Source organism: Pleurodeles waltl, chromosome 12, assembly GCF_031143425.1.
Source record: "Pleurodeles waltl isolate 20211129_DDA chromosome 12, aPleWal1.hap1.20221129, whole genome shotgun sequence".
NCBI classification, from domain to species: Eukaryota; Metazoa; Chordata; class Amphibia; order Caudata; family Salamandridae; genus Pleurodeles; species Pleurodeles waltl.
This window is the reverse complement of record NC_090451.1, coordinates 661172337-661190543: the sequence shown is the minus strand read 5'-3', so window position 1 is coordinate 661190543 and position 18207 is coordinate 661172337. Positions and strand designations below refer to the sequence as shown.

Sequence of the window (18207 nt, the reverse complement as noted above, 5' to 3'; positions counted from 1 at the left end):
ACTTCTGTATAACTTGTCTAACACCTCCGATTCAGACCTCTCACTCTCTGCACTAGCCCAAGACTTAGAATTAAACATCAATCAATATCACCCCTCAAATCTTCGGCCTAAATCTACTTTTACTCCTGTCCTTCCAGCAGGCAATTGTATCGATCTTTTCTCCACTGCAGTTCTAAGAGACCTTGACAAAGAATACAAAAGATATTGTCATAAGCGCAAATATCTTCCATCTAATTTTAACCATCAACAATTAACAGCTTTAGTGAAATTACGCAGCAACCCTAACATCATCATCAAGGAAGCTGATAAGGGAGGCAATATTGTTATTCTTAACACTAGTGATTACCTTAAGGAGGCCTATCGACAACTACATAATCCTAATTGCTACAAACGCCTCACCTCTAATCCTACAGTGCAAATACAACACAAATTATCTGTCCTCCTTGATCACTGGCTCTCCCGACAAGTGATATCTCACAAAGAGAAATCTGTGTTATTTTTATCTCATCCTACCATCCCCACTCTGTACCTCCTACCGAAAATCCACAAACAAGACTTTCCACCCAAAGGTAGGCCAATCATATCTGGTGTAAACTCAATATGTTCCAAACTAGGGACTCTCATTGACCATGTTCTTCAACCTTTTATGACAGATTTGCCATCTTTTGTACGAGACACCAAAGACATAATTCAAAAACTTCAAAACCTTGATTGGCAACCTGATTACCTTCTCGTTACTATCGATTTAGTAAGTCTTTACACCTCCATCAAACACCAGGATGGTCTAGAAGCAGTCAAGAAAATCTTGTCGACAAAATCAGTGGCATTCGCCACACACAACCTCATGATTTTGGACATGCTACAGTTCTGTTTGGAAAATAACTATTTTCTCTTTGATGGTAACTTCTACCTGCAACTACAAGGGACGGCAATGGGGGCAAATTTTGCACCGCCATATGCATGCATTGTGATGGGGGTAGTAGAAAGAGAATGGTTGTGGAGTGACAGGAATGAAAATTTTTCCCAGAATATTATCTTCTGGGGAAGATATATTGATGATATACTCCTGATTTGGCAAGGACAAAAGGCTCTCTTGACCGAATTTTTACAGTCCCTAGTAACCAACAGATGGGACATAGATATTAAATTTCACATTTCAGATGTGCAAGTGGAATATCTAGATCTCCTTATTTACATTGAAAATGATAAACTACAGACCAAATTTTTTAGGAAACAGACAGCGGCAAATTCAATACTACATGCGACTAGTTGTCACCCACCAAGTATAATTAGAAACATTCCACAAGGAGAGTACAGACGTGCCAAAATAAACTGCACTAATCCCAGTGACTACACTTAATTTTCCTCACAGATCACTGAGAGACTGAAGGCCAGGGGATACAATCAAATGTCCCTCAACCATTCTAAAGAAGAGGTAGGCATATTGGATCGGAACAAAATGATCAATAACTCACACCGGCACAAAAAGGATCCAACCATCCGCCTGATTACTCAATTTCACAATGGTCATTGTTCTATTCGAAGATACTTGCAAAAACACTGGTACATACTTCAAAGTAATCCTTCCATTCAGGAAAATATTACCTCTTACCCACAAATTGGGTTTCGTCGAGCCCCGAACCTCAGGGATAAACTTTGCCCATCCTTTTTCCAACCAAAACCTTTTGGATCATTCTTTCCACAACCTAAGGGGTTATTTACCTGTACTAAATGCTCTGTGTGTAAACTTGGGCTCAACAAATCCATGACTATCACACTTAATGACAAAGAATTTGGGCTTAAAGATTTTATCAACTGTGAGAGTACCAATGTGATATACGCAATATGGTGTCCTTGTCAAAAAGTTTACATAGGCAGTACTATTCGACCCTTAAAAATTCGTATTCAAGAACATTACCGTAACATTCTTAAACTGGAATCCAAGGCACCTCTTGTGGAACATTACAAAACATTTCATTCCCATGAACGAAAATTTACCTTCTGTGGTCTCAAACGAATTACAATGACCCCCAGGGGGGGCAATTTACATCTACGCCTACGCCAGGAAGAAAGTCTAATAATTATTCATCACAACACAGTATATCAAGGACTAAACCAGGACCATGAATGGCACTATTGGCTCTTATAATCTGTAGGACCGATAAAGTAACTTAGTGTCCTGTTACGCGTGTATAGATACTTTTGTCTCTCTTCAGCAACTTTTTTTTTCTCCTTTTTCTCTCTTTTGTTTAAATGATTACTAGATTCCTGTAGGTGTCCACACATTAGATGTGTATGATTTACTGTAACTGTTTATTGGCAGGTTTCTATTTGTGTGATTCTTGCCCTGTTGGTCTCCTATATGTTCGCTTGATTTACTTTCTACCTTAGTTTGGCTCGTGTTTCTCTAGATCATTCTACCTTCCTGTTTGATAGTGCTATAGCCTTACTTTCAAGAAATATGGTTTGTGAGTATTTTTCTCTCCACCTCTTCCATTTTCACCTTCCATTTTCTTCTCTTCCTTTTTTTCTTTCTTCACGTTTCCTTTACTTGCCCAATCTTATTTTATCTTGGTCTCCCTCTCCAAGGCTTGTGCTGTATGCCAATTCCTGCCTTCAAGTATGGTGGCACTTTTTCAGACGATACTTACGATTCTTTAGTCCTTCCTCTGTTTCCGTAACGGTGCCCAGAGGAAGGACTACAGCTATTTAACATGGAACCTGCCTTCGCGCCCCAACGATTTACCACGGGACGCGCTGTCAGGAATCTTCCAGCTCATAGTTCGGTAAGAATATTGTGCCGAATTTGCTCACTTTTCTTCCAGAATTGAAATAATGTCCATTTTAACGGAGTATTTTTGGCAAGTATGTCCTTCAACTAAGATAGCCCGCTATTTACGATAGATGGCCGCTCTGTTGCATTAACTTATACTTTAAGGAGCAGAGCGCTCCAAGCTTTTTATCGTCCTTTCTTTCTCTCCCCCCGCCTGTTAAATTCAAATTTCACTGCGGTTCTCGCTGGCTTTCAAGTATTCTTCTACAAACATATAGTCTCCTGACGTTGTACTAACTTTAGTTGTACTGATTATGTGCATTATTATTGTCCTAGTGTTTGTATGACTCAATGCTTATTCAAATGCTATGTGGGGCAGCATTTTTTCTAAAAATGTTATATACACCTTTGTACCCAGATTATCATCGACACTTGTGGTATTTGTAACAGAGGATTTTTCCATCTCATATGATTTGGTATGCAAAATAATTCTTTTGGAACTAGTTCTACTTATTTCTCTTTATCTACATCTTTCTATGCTATATTTTGACATTACTCCTACCTCTTTACTGAAAAATGATGAGTGTGTCAGCATGTATTTTTCTTTGAAAGGCATAGTATTCATACTCTTAATTTACTTCTTCTAAAAGAATCCATCTCTAGTTTAAACCACGGTGTCAATATATTTACCTATAATGCACATTTTTTCAATTTTTCTACTTTTTTCAGACAAATAAAATTGAAGAAGAGGGCTTCTCTAGTCTCTGAATTCTATTATGAGCTATTAGTACTTTTTCTCCACTATATGGGGAGTACTAAAGGTGAGACTTTTCTTTGGGGTTTTCAGTATGTATCTACACTACTCACGTTTTTTGGTAGCACCGTTGATCATACTCGCTCTACTCAGTATTTCATTATACTTTTGAATGTATATTTTTTACAGCCTTGAAAAAGCCCTGGCGTACATGCAACTAAGGGCGAAACACGTGTCGGCTGACTTTTCAATGAATTTTGAATCAAAGACTATACTATGATTCGAGTGTTTATTCTACAGCCTTTTATTTCACAGACAAAGGCTGATACTTCAATGAACTTTGAATCCAAGACTATACTACGACTCATGTGTTTACTCTACAGCATTTCATTTCACAAATAAACAACTTGATGAACTCGTATTTTGACATTGTTTAAGTGGGATCTCACTAACTTTTAGTACAGTATCTTTACTTTAGGAGGGTTGGGGCCCAGGCCCTCCGGTGAAAAGTTCCCACAGTCTTATAAAGCGGCATTTCTTACAGGAATTCTTCCGTCTGGACCCTTGAGTTTTTCTGTAACTTAGCCTCTACTTATCCATGTTAAGGGGACAGGCAGCTAGGGTAGCAAAGTCAGTTCCCACATCAGACACCAACACAACCTCAGTAGTCTCCCTGACTAGCCCAGATCCCACTACAGTCCCCAAGGTGAGCCCAGCTACACTTTTGGACAGGTTACTCCTAGTGTCAGTACCATCACTACTGCTGCTATTGCTAGGGGCATTAGGAGTAGAAGTGTTGTTACAAGTGGTGGTGGCGGGCTTGCTGCCTTTTTTAGGAAAGGAGCTGTCTCCTGCCCTATTGCCTTTGTTTTTACACATGTAGCACCAAGGCTTTTTAACCCCTTCGCTGCCAGGCCTTTTCCCCCCTCAGATGCCAAGTCCTTTTTTGGCTCTTTGTGGTAGTTCGCACTTAGGCCCTCATAACTTTTTCTTCACATAAGTTAACCATGCCAAATTTGCGTCCTTTTTTCTCAACATCCTAGGGATTCTTGAGGTACCCAGACTTTGTGAGTTGCCCTGAAGGAGACCAAGAAATTAGCCAAAATACAACAAGAATTTCATTTTTTTTGTTTTTTTAAATGGGGGAAAAGGGCTACAGAAGAAGGCTTGTGTTTTATTCCCTGAAAATTGCATCAACAAAGGGTTTTTAGTAGTAAAATCACTATCTTCCAAGCTTTCAGGAACAGGCAGAGTTGAATTAGAAAACCCAATTTTCCAACACAATTTTGACATTTTACTGGAACATACCCCATTTTTACTAATTTTTGTGCTTTCAGCCTCCTTCCAGTTAGTGACAGAAATGGGTGAGAAACCAATGCTGGGTCCCTGAAAGCTAAACATTTCTGAAAAGCAGACAAAATTCTGAATTGAGCAAGGGGTCATTCGTGTAGATCCTACAAGTGTTTCCTACAGAAAACAACAGCTGAAATAAAAGAATATTGAAATTGAGGTAAAAAAAACAGCCATTTTTCTCCATGTTTTGCTCTGTAACTTTTTCCTGTGATGTCAGATTTTTGAAAGCAGTATGCCATTACGTCTGCTGGACTCTTCTCGTTGCTGAGATATATAGGGCTTGTAGGTTCTCAAAGAACCCTAGGTACCCAGAGCCAATAATTGAGCTGCACCTTGCAATGGGTTTTCATTTTATACCAGGTATATAGCAATTCATTTGCTGAAATATAAAAAGTTAAAAATAGGTATCAAGAAAACCTTTGTATTTCCAAAATGGGCACAAGATAAGGTTTTGAGAAGCAGTGGTTATTTGCACATCTCTGAATTCCGTGGTGCCCATACTACCATGTGAATTACTGGGCATTTCTCAAATAGACGCCTTGTTTACACACTGTCTTACATTTGGAAGGGAAAAATATAAAGAAAGACAAGGGGCAATAACACTTGTTTTGCTATTCTGTGTTCCTCCAAGTCTCCCTATAAAAATGGTACCTCACTTGTGTGGTTAGGCCTACTGCTCGCAACAGGAAGCACAAACTGGACACATCACATTTTTACATTGAAATCTGACATGTTTTTTGGAAAGTGCCTACCTGTAGATTTTGGTCTCTAGCTCAGCCGGCACCTAGGGAAGCCTAGCAAATCTGCACATTTTTGAAAACTAGACACCTAGGGGAATCAAAGATGGGGTGACTTGTGGGGCTCTGGCAAGGTTCTGTTACCCAGAATCCTTTGCAAACCTCATAATTTGGCCAAAACAACACTTTTTCCTCTCATTTCTGTGACAGAAAGTTCTGGAATCTGAGAGGAGCCACAAATTTCCTTCCACCCAGCGTTCCCCAAAGTCTCCCGATAAAAATGGTACATCACTTGTGTGGGTAGGCCTAATGCCGCAAAAGGAAATGCCCCAAAACAAAACGTGGACACATCACATTTTCTCAAAGAAAACAGAGCTCTTTGTTGCTAAGTGCCTCGCTGTGGATTTTGGCCTCTAGCTCAGCCGGCACCTGGAGAAACCTAGCAAACCTGCGCATTTCTGAAATTTAGACACCTAGGAAAATCCAAGATGGGGTGACTTTGGGGGCTCTGAGCAGGTTCTGTTACCCAGAATCCTTTGTAAACCTACAAATTTGGCCCCAAAACACTTTTTTCTCTCATTTCGGTGACAGAATGTTCTGGAATCCGAGAGGAGCCACAAATTTCCTTCCACCCAGCGTTCCCCCAAGGCTTCCGATAAAAATGGTACCTCCCTTGTGTGGGTAGGCCTAGCGCCCGCGAAAGGAAATGCCTCAAAACACAACATGGACACATCACATTTTCACAAAGAAAACAGAGCTGTTTTTTTACAAAAAGTGCCTAGCTGTGGATTTCGGCCTCTAGCTCAGCCGGCACCTGGGGAAACCTATGAAACCTGCGCATTTTTTAAAACTAGACACCTAGGGGAATCCAAGATGGGGTGACTTGTGGGGCTCTGACAAGGTTCTGTTACCCAGAATCCTTGGCAAACCTCAAAATTTGGGCAAAAAACACTTTACCTCTCATTTTGGTGACGAATGTTCTGGAATCCGAGAGGAGCCACAAATTTCCTTCCACCCAGCATTCCCCCAAGTCTTCCGATAAAAATGGTACCTCACTTGTGTGGGTAGGCCTAGCGCCCGTGAAAGGAAATGCCTCAAAACACAACATGGACACATCACATTTTCACAAAGAAAACAGAGCTGTTTTTTACAAAGTGCCTAACTGTGGATTTCGGCCTCTAGCTCAGCCGGCACCTGGGGAAACCTAGGAAACCTGCGCATTTTTGAAAACTAGACACCTAGGGAAATCCAAGATGGGGTGACTTGTGGGGCTCTGACAAGGATCTGTTACCCAGAATCCTTTGCAAACCTCATAATTTGGCCAAAACAACACTTTTTCCTCTCATTTCGGTGACAGAAAGTTCTGGAATCTGAGAGGAGATACAAATTTCTGGGTTTTGTAGGTTTCTGTAGATGAAGGCCGCACCCGGGACCAAAAACTTAGGTACCTCCCCCACCCAAACACAGGTAGTTTTACAATAGATCAGTTTGATGTGTCCACCTACTTATGTGTTGTTCCAAACACTAAAATTGTGAAAAGAAACGCACTTTGGTTATGTTAAAAAGACCCCTCACCCACCAACCAAGTTGGTGGCATGCTTCATCATCAGGGTTCCACCCGAGACACCTAGTGTGTCACAGGTGCGCTGCGACGCCTTATTACAGTGGGGCAAGTTTTGTAATTTTTACCACACATACTGGTTGGATTTGGCACGAGGGTGAGTGATGGTTCAGTGGATCAAATTTTATTAACAAGAGATTTCACAAAAATGAAATGCACTGTTAATAACTGAAAGGCCAAAAAACTGAACCAATGACTCACAGCTCGTGAGCTGTAAAGCTACGACAAGGTACCAACCGCGTTACAGTCCATTCACACACCTTCTATACATGACATGCACAAGACCGTTCACGCCGCCAGCCACGGGCTCAGCACATTACAACACTCACATCGACAGACAGCGCCACTCAAGGGCCCATCACTTTCATACGCCCAAATGCCTGATACAGCAATAACACCAGCTGACGAGTGTGTGGACTGGCGTTTGGCTGGCACTGCCAGTCAAGCGCCACCCCACGTACACCGCCAGCCGAGCGCCACCCCACTCACCCCGGCAGCCAAGCGCCATCCCACGCACACTGCCAGCCAAGCGCCACCCCACGCACACGCCAGCGAAGCGCCACCCCACGCACACTGCCAGCCAAGCGCCACCTCACGTTCACCGCCATCACTTTTTTTTGTTTTTAAACAACAAAGAAACCACTAATTATAAATAAGTACAAAACTACAAACACAAAAGCTCTAACTGAATACATGACAGCAATGCTAACTGTGAAACTGAACATATAAAACTATAAAACAGCGGTTTACGCTCACGGAATTTCCTAATATTTCTTCTGTGTTTGGTAGCTCCTGAATCAGCCACCCACACACAGCCCAGGCTTTGAAGGACAATCAGGGCAGTACATCATAGTCTCCTTCCTGATACCTCTTCGAGCACAGACTCTACATCTCTTAGCAGGAAAGTTTTTTTTTGGCAGTGGGAGGAATGTGCTCAGCAAAGTGACGATCTTTCAATCTATCCACATCCTCCACCACTGCCTCTCTAGGAACTCTTGCCTGTGCCAGCACAACAAGGTTCGCTATGATAGACTCCTGAAATTTCACAAATGTCATCCTTGACTCTGGAGAACTATCCTTGAACACAACAAAAGCATTAAAAGTTGCCAAGTGGAATAGGTGAACTGCTAATTTCTTATACAAAATATAAGACTTACGAGCAGCAGTGTAAGGTTCCAACCTCTGATCTACTCTATCAACACCACCCATGTGCTTATTATAGTCTAAAATGCACACAGGTTTGCGCAATTCAGCAACTTGACCCAAAACAGCCACAGATGAAGTACTCTCATCATAGATGGTAGTTAGCATGTACATATCCCTCCTGTCTACGAATTTCAAAGCTAGCAGCTCATCATTCCGCAAGGCACTGCACTGTCCCTTCTCAAGTTTTTTCAGACAAGCTCTCTTGGATAGCCTTTCCGATTAGAGCTGATTGTGCCGCAAGCAACAGTGTCCACTCTGAACAACTCCTTGAACAACTGAACTCCAGTGTAGAAGTTATCTACATATAAATGGTGACCTTTGTTAAATAGTCGTCTACTAAGTTCCTACACAATTTTCTCACTAACTCCAAAAGTGGGCGGACAACCAAGGGGGTCAATATTGGAATCCCTACCAGTGTAGACCCAGAAATTATAAACATATCCTGTACTACTTTCAGACAGCATATACAACTTAATTCCATACCGTGCCCTCTTGCTAGGAATGTACTGCCTAAAAACCAAACGACCCTTGAACAGGACCAAAGACTCATCTACAGATATTTCTTTGTCTGGAACATAGATCTTTGAAAAACGATCTATCAAATGATCAAGGACAGGTCTAATCTTAAAAAGACGGTCAGAATCAGGGTGATCTCGTGGCAAGGCTAAAGCATTATCTACAAAATGCAACATCCAAAGTGTTGCGTTGGCTCTCATTATCCTAAATTAGACTACTGGATTTCTAGGTAGCAGGGTCGTTCCTGTTGTGGGGGACTGAGTCTGACCCACTAAGAAGGACCTCTGTCACCTTCAATCCGGTTTTGCTCCGGCTAACTAGCAGTGCCTCATCTCTTCCAAGGGGAAGGGGATGATTGGGCAGCCAAGCGCATGACATCTTTAGAACTTCTCAGGGAAGTCGTGGTCATTCCGATCCTAACCAGCTCTCTCATTTACAGTATGATCTCATATACAAATGACAAAGGAAGTTTATGTTTTATAGATTGTTTTTAATAAAACGACTGCATTTTAGATAATAAGGCGTGAGCCGCAACAACCAGAACCATACAACACAGTAGGATTGAAATAGTCATGAGGAGAGTGAAACATAAGAATAACGCTATCATAGTGTTAATAGGTTACGTTCTCTCTAAGTAACTTCTATTTCGAGCACAGCATGTTAAGCTCTAAGCTTGCCTTTCAGATTCCCTGGGAAGACATCAACCCTCATATCTGAGCAAAGGCCTGTGATCGGCATCAGCATCTGCAATAGGGCAGTCAGCGTCTAGTTGTGGTTCCCTGGTCGTAATCCCCCTCTTATGTGTATTAGGACAAGGAAGTGTTTTTATAACTAACATGTCGATGTGGTAACAAAACATCCCTACGCAAGCTGCAACCCAAAGACTAAACTCCTACCACGTCTATCGGCAATGTACCAGACTGAAGCACAGAGTGAGGAAGAATGTGTTATTGAGAACTCCAGTGCTGAAGTAGGCTAAACAGTGTGATATACAAAATAAAAGTAGACCGTAGAACTGTCTATTTGAATAATACCAGTACGAAGCTGAATAAAATGCATTTAGAGCAAAGTGCACAGAGGACCGATGCTGCGAGCAAAGGAATAAAATACATCCAGGGCAAGGTGCACAAAGGCCTAACGCCTGAAGCAAACGCGCAAAGGATACATAAAAATGACCACACTACAAAAGAAGAAGCTGATACAGGTTATGACTCATGATGGCAGGAAATATAGCAGTTGCTATCAAGGGACTAGTAGATCAATATGAAGGCAATGATGGCTTCCTTATCAGCCCCGTCAAAAAAGTTAAACCCAAGAACTTTTTCAACTCTTCCAGATTTGTGGGAATCCACCGGCTAGCTGTAGAGTGTGGCCTAAGTCTGGCAGCGTTGTCCCTCAAATACTGCTCTGCATACAAATTAGTCTGCTCAACAATCTCTTCCAAAAATATATTGTCCATAAACAACTCAAAATGTTGACGGGCAAAAAGTTTTCCGTATTAACTCGACACCCTGGGAAACCAGTAAACGCAGGCAACTGTGGCTGCTCCATGTTTGGTGCAACCCACGTGTCAGGTCTTCCAATGGAAAGTCTTTCAGCCACTGGCTCCTGCACCATTTGCACATCAGTGTCCTCTTAAACAGGCCATTCATCAGCACTGAGAGTGGTTTCATCATCAGATGATGATTCCTCTCTGACAGAAAATTCACTTCCAGAATCTTGCACTTCCTCCTCTGCCTCAGATGCAGAGTCAGTCTCATAAACATGGTCAGAAGACGACTCAAAAAGCACACCAACAACCTGCTGAGCGGTCATCCTACGGCTAGCCATGATCCTTCCTACAAAAATAAACTGGACAAATGCACCCCCAACAACCAGCACTGAGTAAGATAAGTAACAAACAAAGTGTAGCTTTATCATTAAGAGTTATGAACTCAAAAACTATACCGCTCACTTGCCTGAAAAAACTTGACTCACCAGCAACTACTCTACACATCAATCACCAATGATATCCCACTAAAAAGAGAAACAAAGCAAATTAGACATAAGACAACACAATAATCATTGTGCATAAATCTAAAGACAATTTTACACATAATCCTGCATTCAGCACACCACTTACAAACATGTCATTCATGCATGGCAACAATACTCCGTTGGAGTAAATTTAATTACTTACCTAAAGCATGCAACTACACATACCGCAGGACAACCACTGCCAAAACTGCAACAAGCCACAGCAAAGGAAACAAAAGCTTTGAACTAGAATAAAAAGAAGAAATAAACTGTTATTATCATAAATGCAAATACTTCGCCAGTTTACAAACACCTCGCCACCAACCATTTAAAAATTTTCCCTTGTGTCTAGTGTTCTCTTCTTGGGGGCAGATGGGCCTAAACAAAATAGGCCAATCTGCGCCAAAGGGGGCAGAAATGCCATAGAATATATTGCCCCCTTTGGAGGGCGACCCTTGCCCAAGGGGCCACCCCCCCCCCCCCCCCCCCCCAAACACAAAACACACACATGATCCCTGGCGCAAAGTGGATTCTGCCCCCCTTGAGGGCAGATGGGCCAGAAAACTAAAATAGGCCGATCTGCCCCCCAAGGGGGCAGAACTGCCCAATAGTACTTTTTGCCCCGTGGGGGTGACCCTTGCTCAAGGGGGCAGCCCCCAACCCAAAAAAATAGAGAAAAAAAAAATCCCTGTCGTCTTCATGCTTTCCTTTCCCTCGATGGCTCTTTCACAGGGATCCTCCCGAGGTAAAACTTACCTCCTTTCCTGACGACGCGCTGGAAGCAAATGGCTTCCAATGCGTCTTTCCTCCCTTTCATGATGTCAGTGTGCGATTGCACGCTGACGTCATGGGGGGTTGGGGGGGACGTGGGGTGGAAGGGATTCCCCTTCCAGCCCTGACCTGTTTGGCCCTCGGGGGGAGTGATAGCGCTTCTCCCGAGGGCTGTTCAATGGATGTAATGGTTACGTCCATGGCGCCTCACAGGTGCAGCTATGGACGTAACCATTACATCCATGGCGTACAAGGGGTTAAAGTTGGAGGATGAGAGTTTATTCCTATCCCCAGAGGAATTTGTTCTGTGGGACTGATGAACACTCTTTACTTTTATCTTTGTCCCCAAACTTTATCCTGATGCTTACCTGTTTCCTTCTTCATATGGTCACTCTCTGAGTGAGATTTCCTACTCACGCTGATGCAGACCCACTTGTCAGCCTTCTTTCCCAATTCTTGGGGAGAGGCCAGATCAGAGTCCACCAGTTACTGATGTAGCTGATCAGATATACAGTTGTTCAAAATGTACTCTCTCAGAATTAGATTGTATATGCGCTGGTAGTCACTTACTTTGCTCCTATGCAACCAGACTCCCAGAACCTTCACAGAACAGTCCACAAAATCTACCCAATCTTGGGAGGACTCCTTCTTGCTTTCCCTGAACTTAATTCTGTATTGTTCAGTGGTCACACAAAAAAAACACATTACAGTGCACCGTTTAAAGCTGTATAATTGTCTGCATCTTCGTCTCTGACAGTGAGGAGTTTGTCTTTTCCTTTGTCAGAGGAGAGCCACAAGATTTCTGCCCACTGCCTTTGAGGGACCTTCCAAACTTTATGGGCCCTCTCCAAAGCAGTGAACCATTTGTAGATGTCATCTCCCACCTTGTAAGGTGGAACTATCTCGCTCAGGTTCCTAGATTCCTAAGATTCCTCCCTGATTCTGTTGTCTCTAAAGCTCAAATTGCTGCCACCATGGGGTGCTAACCCCAAACCTTGTCTTTCCCTCCCCACTGCCAATGTCTCCCTATCTAGGGCCAGCTGTTGCTGCTGCAGCCTCAGCTGGCCTCCTCCAACCTCAGTTTCCTAAGCTCCCTGTCTAAGGGCTCTACCCCTGAGGTGGAGCAGTGGGTTTCCTCAGGAGACAGGGGAATGCACAGAGGAGGATCTATCCCTCTTCCTGGGAACTTTCCCTACCAACCCTCTAAGAGTAAGGGTGGGCCTACTGGAATTGCCCCATTCTCACTACCTGCAGTGCTCCTAACAGGGCTGTGGTGGTTGCCAGGTTCCTCCTGACCCTCCCCAGTGTAGCCTAAATCTACCCTGTTTAGGACTGGAGGGTCAGTTTCTACTTCTTCCTCCTCCTGGCTGCCAGCATTGTCCTAGTAAGCTAGAAGTAAGCCAACAAGTAGAATTGTACTGTGAATTCTCCCTGTCTTAAGTTTTCTACTGGCACACATCTCCCTAAGCTCTTGGAAGGTGAGACTCTCATAGTGAGAGTCTGGGGTCTGAGAGTTGGGTTCTACTGAAGACATTTTCTTGCTAGAGTGGTGTTCGTGTACCTAACTACTCTAACAACTAGGCCCTCAGAGAAGTTTAGAGCAAGTGCTATGCTAGACCCCTAGCTTACCCAAACTTAGGCGAATAGAAATTCTAACAACTGAGGCCCATATTTATACTTTTTTAGCGCAGCATTTTGACGCAAAAATGGCGCAAACTTACAAAATAGTCGTATTTTTGCACGTTTGCGCCGCTTTTGCGTCAAGGAATGACGCAAATGCGGCGCTAAAAAAGTATAAATATGGGCCTAAGTGTAGTGTGTACCTAGCATCTTGTAATGGTCTTTCCTGTGGAACGTAACCAGTGAAAGAGTGGTAAGGCACTTGCAAGTGTCTTATCCCTCCGCTGCACCACCAATGTAGGAAGCTAGCCTGGTGTGTGGTGAGCATCTATGGTATTATCCCCTTATACCAGGTCTAGGTATCACCTGTTAGTGATGTATAGACAGTGCTAAGGAAGCTAGGTTTTTCTAGAGGTAGCTGTGGACGAGCAGCCAAGACTTATCTAGGAGACATGCAAAGTTTATGCAATACCACTACAGTCACACAGCACTTACACACATGAAACAACCACAGTTTTACAAAACTGAAGGTGCTTTATTGTAGTAACACAAACACTAAACTACTGTATTTGAAATACTCCACTAAGAGGTGAGTAAACACACTATTATGTACACCTTAGACATCAGTGATTAGCATAGAAAGCAATAGCAAATAGTAAAAACAATAGCAAATAGTGAAGGCCCTAGGGAGAGACTAAACCATATACTAAGTAAGTGGAATGTGAAAAGCAGTCCCGCACCAAAGGAAGTGGAATCAGTAGAGGGGAGCTGGAGGAACTAGGAACACCAAAAGGTAACTACAGGGTGCCCCCCAGCGACCAGGAGAGAAGAGGTAAATACCTGTTTTCCCCCAAACCCACAGGAGTACTTTGGAAAAGGACTGTGCAAGTCCCAGACAAGACTGGAATAAACCAAAGGTAGACCCTGACAGAAGAGGACCTGCAAAAGAAGGGGACCAAGTCCAGGACCAGGTTGACGGTGGATTAAAAAAGTCAGAACTGCAGCCCAGGAACAGAATAGGAGTTCTAGAAGTGATGCAAGTGACTGCAACCTTCTGATCTGACTCTTGCATTTGCCAAGGCATGTTGGTGGTTTTCCAGCACCACTGACTGATTGCATCATGACTGCCGACGTGGGACATTACTTGCATCACTTCTGGAACTCCTTTTCTGCTCCTAAGTTGCACTACTGAATTTCTTCATCCACTGTCGACCTGGTGCTGCATCCACAGAAGGTTGGGTAATGGCTCCAGCCACAGCCAAACACCCCAACTCACACTGGACCTGGTCCCCTTCTTTTGCAGGTCCTCTTCTGTCAGGATCCACCTTTGGTTTATTCCAGTCTTGCCTGGGTCTTGCACAGTCCTTTTCCAAAGTTCTCCTGTGGGTTTGGGGAAAAAACAGGTCCTTACCTTTTCTCTCCTGGTCGCTTGTGGGCACCCTGGTTCTTAACTTTTGGGGTTCCTCTTTCCTCCAGCTTCCCTCTACTGATTCCACTTCTTGGGTGGAGGATTGCCTTTGGCATTCCACTTACTTAGTATATGCTTTGGTCTCCCCCAGGGCCTTCACTATTTGCTACTGTTTTTACTATTTGCTATTGCTTTCTATGCTAATCACTGACTTCTAGGGTGTACATAATAGTGTTTTTACTTATTTCTTATTGGATTATTGCCTATTCAGTATTTTAGTATTTTTGTTATTATAATAAAGTACCTTTATTTGTGTAACACTGTGTGGCTATTTCAGTGTGTAAGCGCTGTGTGACTGTAGTGTGATTGCATAATCTTTGCATGTCTCCTGGATAAGTCTTGGCTGCTCATCCACAGCTACCTCTAGAGAGCCCTGGCTTCCTAGACGCTGTGTACACCTCAGTAATAGGGGATACCTGGACCTGGTATAAGGTGATAACACCATAGATGCTCACCACACACCAGGCCAGCTTCCAACATGTTTGGATGCCCGTCTTGCGCCGGGCAAACACACATGCGTACTGGTCTCTCTCCAACCCAGCCACACAGGCACTGCATGGCTGGGTTGGAGACAGCAGACAGAGACTTTCACTCTGCCTCCGAGCGCCCTGGTTGGGCACTCCGTCCAATTCTAACGTTGCTTTCATGCTGCCAGCAGCATGAAAGCAGTGTTAGGATTGGAAGCAGAGCAGGCTTGGAGCCTGTGCCTGCACTGCAGTCGAGGACCGAGGAAAGGTATTTTATTTTTTAAATAATGATTATATTTTGTGTTTTCTTCCCCCCGCCATGCGCTGTCCTGCTCCTTTTCCCTCTCTCGAGCCGCCACTGGCTCAGACTGTAGCAGTTTGACCCTCTCCCTTGTTACAGACCCAATCCACGTGGCTTAGGACATATATCAACTGGTACAGCCCTCAACAGCATACTGCAGTGCTAATGATACCACATTTTCTTCCAATTTCATCATGAAGTCATCATCAGTCTATACGTAATGGAATTTCCTCATTACACTGGCTCCCTGTTGCCAAGATAATTCAATTCAAGACCCTATGTTATATGTACAGAGCATTACATAACCTTGGTCCTGAGATGGTCAGACCTCTAGCCACTTTTTATGCACCAAGTAGACAACTTAGATCTTCCTCTGCCATCCTAGCGAATGTTCCTTTAGTGAGGAAAGCGAGATGGGGAAGAAGATCCTTGTCCCATCAAGGAGCGAAACTCTGGAACAGTCTGCCTATTAATATTCGAGCAAGCTCTCAGGAAATTACATTCTGAAAAACCCTGAAAAATGGTTATTCGGAGCCTGAACTTAAGTGGTGTTGTGTGTTTCTGCGATTTTGCCTGCAATATAAGCGCTACGAGGCCTTCGGGCAGTTGAAGCGCTATAGAAACAATCATAACATAACATAAAGTGAGGCCACTTGTTACCATGTAAGATGTTTGTTGCATCTCTGTCTAAGTGGTTCTGACTCTGGATTTGGAGCTAAGAAATGAATCATGACTCCACAAGCACCATTAACTAGGTCTTTACTTGTTAAGGCCTGTCTCACTGTCTATGAGCCGCATCACCTGAAATTGATCCTTTCCCGCTTTAGACTGTTACTCTGCTGGTAGGAGGTCCTGTACACTACCTGCTCGATAAGCCTGTTATCTCACTAGATGTTTACTTGGGCACAGACATCCATGCGGTGACTTGGTGCTCAGGCTGCCAAGTCAAAAAAGCATTTGGATCAACCCTGGTGTAGACCCTCCTCCTCCTCATCCGTATTGCACCATGGCGCTTTGAGCACCAATAATTAGTGATGTGCATTGGAGCACAGCCAGCAATTTGATTAGTCATAATATATCCAGCACACGGGGGTTATGGGCTGGAAAACACTTAATTGTATGGTATGAAAGAGGAGTAACTGAAACTCCCCACCATGCCTTTAATTTATCATTACCTAGATCAAGGGTGTTCAGTATTGGTACAGAATGTCTTGTTTCATGCCAGAGTTGGCTTATAATGCTCCAAGACTGAAGTAACAATTGTGTCACTGTTACTTTTTATTACTCCTCTGGACTGCCCTGTAACTCCTTTGAACCCTTCCGATCCGATTAAGAATATCATCAGTCATCCTTTTATCTAGGAAGACTAAAGACCAACGTGTTCACAGTATTCCATCCAGTGATGAAATGACCTCTCATTTTAGGGCTAAGACATCGAATGCTATTTAAATTAACTTTAGTCTTTTTCGGTACCTGAAATGTTTGCTGTTCCCACCGAGTTATTCTCTGTTAACTCTTGGTCAGCTCTCCTACCTTTTTTGGTCCTTCCAGCCACCAACAAGGTGACCTTCATTTTATTAGGCTAAAATACCTGACGTGTAGTTACGGCTCTTTGTAAAGAGCAATAATACCTGCTGGTGAAACAAGCCCATGGAAGACAACACACTACCAATAAATAAATATATTTGAGCTAAGTAATCTGACTAGTGTGCTTTAAAGTGTGATTTCAACGTTTATTCGTTTTAAGAGGTAGATCTGTTCTTTTATAAAATATTGTTTATTAACCAGGCTGCCTCACCATTCCCTCTCACCTAATCCGTCCTTTTCATCATTCATATCTTTCCAGAGTGCTTTGAGGCAGCCGTAAGGTTTCGAAACATACCATACAACCTGACGAGTAGCATTCTGTCAAACCTTCAACAAAGATTGGCTGACCAAAAAAAAGGTACAGTTACTAGTGGGCAAGGGATTGGAGCCTTGTGGTGTAATTTCCTGTAATGTCACTTCCTGTAATGTAATTAGAGTCGGTTTCACGGCCTGTGATGTTATTTTCACTCCCTCTTTAAGCCTGGGGAAATGATAATGCCAATTACAGCACGCAAGCGCAATGCAAATCTGAAGAAAAATATAAAAAATATGCAGAAATGCCATTACATTTCTTCAGGAGTTAAAAAAAGGTAAGATATTAATACAGTGGTGGAAAATCATATTAAGTTAAACCAGTGCAAGAAATAATAATACAATACATCAATATATGTGTAACTCTAAATGTTTAGGGAACATAGTTTTTGTAATATGAAGGGTTTCTGGTCCTCGTGGCACACACGTCATAAGCTGATGTACCTTGCCTGCAGCAGAGCCCCACAGCATCCTTACTTCATCACTAATGGTACACACAGCTCCAGCCAATGTACAGCTCAGCAGAGCAGTAATTGAAATGTATGAGTACCTCAGTCAGTGCCTGAATGTTGTTAGCAAATCGTAATATTTCCTACTGTCGAAGCTCCTCCTTGTCCTAGGTCATTCTTCCCTTTTCTGTTTTTTCAACAAGCTTTCTTTCTTAGTGGATCTTCAGCCTAAGATAGGACGTCTTAAAAATAATTT

General features: G+C 43.0%; 1 long non-coding RNA gene across 1 annotated transcript in view; it reads left to right on the top strand.

The window, feature by feature from the left end:
- The window catches only part of LOC138267722 (uncharacterized), a 430204-nt gene extending 412663 nt beyond the window's left edge, over positions 1–17541 (top strand). The window contains exon 3 of the long non-coding RNA XR_011199858.1: positions 17450–17541. This is a non-coding gene — a long non-coding RNA (uncharacterized lncRNA). The remainder of the gene's footprint in view (positions 1–17449) is intronic.
- Positions 17542–18207: the final 666 nt, after the last annotated feature.